This window comes from Adiantum capillus-veneris, chromosome 26 (assembly GCF_014529385.1).
Source record: "Adiantum capillus-veneris isolate H3 chromosome 26, ASM1452938v2, whole genome shotgun sequence".
In the NCBI taxonomy this organism is placed as follows: domain Eukaryota; kingdom Viridiplantae; phylum Streptophyta; class Polypodiopsida; order Polypodiales; family Pteridaceae; genus Adiantum; species Adiantum capillus-veneris.
Window position 1 is genome coordinate 95400466 of NC_140956.1, and position 6316 is coordinate 95406781.

Genomic DNA, 6316 nt, shown 5'->3' on the forward strand with positions numbered 1-6316 from the left:
TATGATGAAGGAAGGGAGTTCAATGTTAGATCACTTGAATGAGTTTAATGTTATTTTTAGCCAGTTGATTGCATATAATGTTCGTCTTAATGATAGGCTAAAGGCTATGTTTTTTCTGAACACTTTGGCTAGAAAGTTGAGATACTTTTTGTACGGCAATTAATAGTAGTATTACATTGAATGAACTCACCATGAAGAAAGTTACTAGCTGTTTGTTGATTAAAGAGATGAACATGAAAAACAATGGTAGTGGGAAAGATTGTACTACTCTTTATGTCTGTGGTAAATCACAATCAAGAAAGGAATCTATAAAAGAGAAAAATCAACAAGAAAATATGATTTTCATCATGACATAAAGTGTTACCTTTGCAATAAGCTTGGTCATATACAAAAGGATTGTTTTAGATGGAAGAGAGAGAAAAGGAAAGCTAAAGGTAAGCAAGTTCAAGACAAAGGTGATCATAAAGCTTCATCTGTGAATATTAGGAAGCAAGCACAATGGAATCACATGGAGATGTGCTGTTATTATCATATCTTGACTGTGATATTTTAGTTGCATGTTCCACTACTGCTTTTCTAGGCTGGATCATTGATTCTGGTGCATCATTTCATGTTACTCCATGTAGAATTTTTTTTCTACTAATGATGCTTCAAGGAAAGGTGTGGTCCATCTTGGAGACAATTATGCATGTGACATAGTGGACACTGATGATGTGTAGTTGCGGTTTGCTAATGGTTGTAACTTCACTTTAAAGAATGTGAGACACCTTCCAAAGTTGGCAAAAATTTTGATTAGCACTAGACAACTTGATGATGAGGGTTATCATACCTCTTTTGGAGATGCTTCTTGGAAGCTATCAAAGGGTTCTTTAACTGTGACAAAGGTTTCAAATATGAAATGTTTTTTACTCTACATGTTTCTAGTGTTAAGAACAATGTGATATGTATAGCAGAGCAGCCAAATAACTCTTTGTGGCATTTTTGGCTTGGTCATATGAGTGAAAAGAGAATGAAAGAATTGTCTTGTTTGGGTTATTCACCGGGTCTTTATTATCCTAACTTTATAGTGACATTTGTGGCCCTATGCCTAGTGTTGCATTAGGCGGTGATTTTTATTTTGCCATATTTATACATGACTATTCTTGCAGAATTTGGGTTTATCCTCTTAAACACAAGAATCAAGGGCTTGATGCATTAAAATTTTTTGTCTCGTTAGTTGAGGACTAAAGTGGAAATAAGGTCAAGTGCTTATGCATCAATGGTGGGGAGTGTTTCAAAGTTTTTTCAAGACTTTTGTGATTCAAAGGGAATCAAACATGAGTTGATTGTTCCTTACAATCCTCCACAAAATGATACAAAGGTTAGGAGTCATCAAAGAGCAAGCACTACTCAAAGAGGTGAGGAAGCTTCTAGCAGCAGGGTTCATCTACCCCGTAGAGAATTCTGAGTGGGTCTCTCCAGTTGTGGTCACTCCAAATAAGAATGGCAAGTGGAGGGTATGTGTCGATTATTGTCCACTCAACGAGACAACAAAAGGGGATCACTTTCCCCTCCCATTTCAGGATGAGATTCTTAATGAGGTAGCAGGTAAAGGAAAGTACACGGTATGTGATGGCTACTCTGGTTACTTTCAAATAGGTATTGCATTGGAGGATCAATTAAAAACAACCTTCATCACCCCTTGGGGTTGTTATGCTTTTAGAGTCATGCCGTTTGGTTTGACAAATGCTCCAGCAACGTTTCAATGATTCATGAACATGGTGTTTCAAGCATTCTTTGGGAAGTCTATTAGAGTATTCATAGATGATTTTTGCATCTATAGCTCTAAATCATTGCATCTACAAGGGGATAATAATTATGTGAGTTTCTAATTTAGAGCTTTCCAAAAAAAACATAGAGCTTTGGTAATCAAAGGCTCTTACAACCTCATCTATTAATTCTACTACACATAATTTTAGAGCTGTTTGGATTTGGTTAAAAGACCCAATCATAGAAACTATTTAAATCTAATCTAAATGCTTTCTTAGGACTCAAATCTAATCTAAATGCTTTGCATGTCTTTTTATCATGTTCTAAGAATTATGGGCTATAGTTGGAGTAGCCATAGCCCATAAGGTTTTACCTTTGGACTTTATGGAATCATTAATCATATATGACCATTGAAAATGATATAATGTAATGTAAGAAATCACTTTATGTGTGAGCTAGGTATAGGCCGTGACAACTTAATATTGCCTGCTGGTATAGCCCCCGACCAATTGTAGACAAGTATAGGCGCATCTATTCTCCTACCCTAATTTTTGTGATCATATGGTGACTTAGTAAAACGATTATTCAAAATATCCACATACTATTATAAAAAAAATGTGCACAATGTCTCACTGTCTTTATAGATGGTCAAGATGTGGGGTTCACTTTATCGAGAATGATATTAAAATGAGATATACAAGAAATCTAACCAAGAAAACCTCATCTATAAAGAAGACTTTTTCTAAACATATCACATACCTCACACAATGGATGGCATTAGCTACATATTAAAACGGTGATATAAGTTGCGTATCCAATAGCTTAATTTTAAATCAACCAAAAGCATAAATCATACACACAGAGACTACCCAAACCATCCCTACACAAGGACTTTGAGAGTACGCTTGTGTGAAGCCTTTCAGAAAGTTACTCCATAATGGTGACATATGCCAATTTTCAAGCTGACCAAAACTCTTTAATGCTCTAATTTGAGGGCCACCACTCAAATAAAAGATGACATCAACCATCATCAGTAGTTTTATGATTTCCTAAATTTTTTAAAGAAATTCATCTTCACAATTGTATGAGAAAATCCAAAAAACATGTCTACAATAACTTAGCAAGGATGATTAATTGCAAACAAAGTGAGACATAAAGCTTAGCACTAGGTTGGTATAACGGGACACTTATACGTCCTTAGACATTTATATCTCCAATTTAATGACTAATTTCCTTGAGCTATTTGAAGAGTTTCGATATGAAATCTCTAGTGCTAACAATCCACAAAGTTCTCTCACCACACGAGTGGATGAACTCTTTTGATCTATCTCTTGCCATGCCGGCGTGGATAGAGCTTCTAAAAGTGAGATTTTGCCTCATAAAAATGGAGTTCCTTGGAGATACTAGTGATAAAAGGATTTGGCTAGTAATTGTCTAAAAAGGTCTATTGTGAAATTGCTGATATTGCTATTCTATTATGAAGTTTCACACTAAAGGAATAACAAATTTTTAAATTCTTCACCGAAAGTTGTTCCCCACATACTTAATTATCATTTATACTACAAGAGCTAACAACAACAAATAGGGGTTAAAAAATGCTTATAATTTTATGATGTTTAAGGAGGTTGATAGAGTGATAGCTAGTTCTCCAAAACAAGAGACATGAAAGATCCAAGATTCCAGCTCAATAGACACCATCCCTGTCCCACATGCTATTCACATCTTCATATAGCTACAATGCAACAATCTTCAATATCTTTCGACTCGTATGCTCCTTTTTGTAGCTTTATGGTTAACATATTACTGTCCGAGGATTTTGACTAAAGCTGCTACCTTGATTACAAGCTGTCAAACATGGTGTCTATAGGTTTGAGATGGTTTGTGACCTTATAAATAGTCCATATGTGGAAATAAATCACATAAATACATGTGCGAGCTCACAGATGATCTGCTTGTGCGGACGGTCTATGAACCAGGTAGTGTTTCTACAGAGAGTCCGTTTGCGTGCACACTGATGGTCTGGGGGCTTATGAATGGTTCTTCTGTGGAATATAAATACCGCTCCTTAGGAAGGTTACACACTGCCATTTTCAAATGGGCACCCATTGAAAACATGGCGGCCCAATTCAAAATGGCGGGTGGGGCTTAGGTGTACACACGTATGCTACACATTTCCGTCTTTAAGAAATGAAAAAGGAAGGTGCTGATTGGTCAAAGAGAATTGGCAACATCTACGCCATATTTGGGTAGCGACCAGGCCCCGTCCAAATCCACATGTGTTTTGGCGTCGAGCTGGCTGTCAGCAAGGAAATGGCATACGAGGATGGTTCATGCACAATGGGCGCCATTTCATAGTTGGATGAGCATAGAGAATTAGTTTGTCAGATTATTAGAGCGGGCATTGGCGTAGTGTGTAATAACCTGCCTTATGAGAGCACAGAGTTTCAAGAGATAAATTGAACCTGATATTTTAATAAGAGCTCAAAGATCGTTCACGCGTGCATGGTCAGACCAATAGTGGACATTTGTGGAGGCCTCAGAGTAGCAGGGACAACATCACGACGAATGGGGACAATATAGATCCCACGTACGACCAATCGATAGACGAAAGGTACATGTGCTTTATGAAAGCAGCGTATGCAGGGAGGAGCTCATCCCACGGCAACGTAAGCGCAGGGTAGGAGATGACAGTAGAAGAATGAAGATGATAGCATAAACAAAATTAATGTGGTGCTCCTTTTAACACCAAATCAGAAGGTCCATCTCATAAATATTTTTGCGTCGCGAAGAGCCTCTCGACAGCGCTGGAACGAGATTTCCCTGATGAGCTTTCTCCGGCTTTCTCTCTCTCTCTCTCTCTCTCTCTCTCTCTCTCCAATTTGAAGCACAAAATCACAGTAAGGTTCATGCTTCTGCTTGCTCTCACTTTCCCCAACGAGCTCATGTCAGCTAGCTCTCTCTCTCTCTCTCTCTCTCTCTCTCTCTCTCTCTCTCCATTTTGAGGCACAAAATCAGAGTAAGCTTCATGCTTCTACTTGCTCTCACTTTCCCTGACGAGCTCATGTCGTCTCTGTCTCTCTCTCTCTCTCTCTCTCCATTTTGAGGTACAAAATCAGAGTAAGCTTCATGCTTCTGCTTGCTCTCACTTTCCCTGAGACGAGCTCATGTCGGCTCTCTCTCTCTCTCTCTCTCTCTCTCTCTCTCTCTCTCTCTCTCTCTCTCTCTCTCTCTCTCTCTCTCTCTCTCTCTCTCTCTCTCTCTCTCTCTCTCTCTCTCTCTCTCTCCCGCCCCCCCATTTTGAGGCACGAAATCAAAGTAAACTTCCTGCTTGCTTCAAATTTCAAGCACGCAGATCGTCCGCGCACGCGCAGACGGTCAACGTGCTGATGCATAAGTGGATAATTATCACAAAAAGTACATTCTATGGTCATCACATTAGCTTAAACCTTTTTATATTGAAATAAGGGCATTTTCGTGCTATTATGGATGAGCTTGCAATAGTCAGCGCTTGCGCAGACGGTTTGCGTGCTCTAGGTACTGCATTTTGAAGCACGACATCATTAAAGTAAACTTTCTGTGTGCTTTAAATTTCAAGCACGCAGATCGTCCACGTACACGCAGACGATCAGCGTGCTCACGCATAAATGGATAATTATCACAAAACGTACTTTGTATGGTCATCACATAGCTTAAGCCTTTTTATATTGAAATAAGGGCATTTTTGTGTAGTTATGGATGAGCTTGCAATCCGTCAGCGTGCATGCAAACGGTTTGCATGCTCTAGTTGCTGCATTCGATTTCTCTACGGCTAGACACTAAGGGTGAAAAACGAGAGCAACGACGATCTGTCCTTGGTATGGATGTCCATAAATACAAGGGAGATGGTATGGCAATCTATAGCAGGCCGGTTGAAGCTGCGAAGGAGAGGATACGTAGGACATACAACATGTGAAGGAGCAGGTTGTGCTACTGGGGATGCAACAGAAAAATGATGGTGCGGGTACCCTGGCTTTGCAAGCGAGAATGAGGGCAATGTCAAATGTTGAACACGTGAGGGAAATTAGAAAAGCTCAAATATGCTCTCCCATGTCAGTCCATCGGTCCATAGATGTACGTTCATAGAGAACTCTAAACCGGTTTGGTAGTTGGCCTTGCAAAATTGACATTGACCAACATTCTTTCTCTTCCACAAGAATTTTGAAAAGATTACGCTCTAAATTTTGAGAAAAGAGAGACCAAGGGTTGATTGCAATGAGATGGTAAGTTGATGGTGAAGCTACCATGCGTTGAGTTTGCTCTTACAAGCTAAGGGGTCTTACCATCTAACCATGTGCCTCCTTACTCTAGCCTCTTTGGGTTGGCCCTATCTTCAAAGACATTCACTCATTTGCCTTGCAAATTTTCAAGGTTTTTAGGCTCTCTTCATGGCAACTAGGACTAGCTCAAGCTTAATACTTGGAAAATTGCTAAGTAGGATAGTTTCACTACATGTAGGGAGCTCCAAGCCATTGTTACAACATCATCTTTGTTGTCTCTAATGTATATTAAAAATAGGAAAATTTACCAA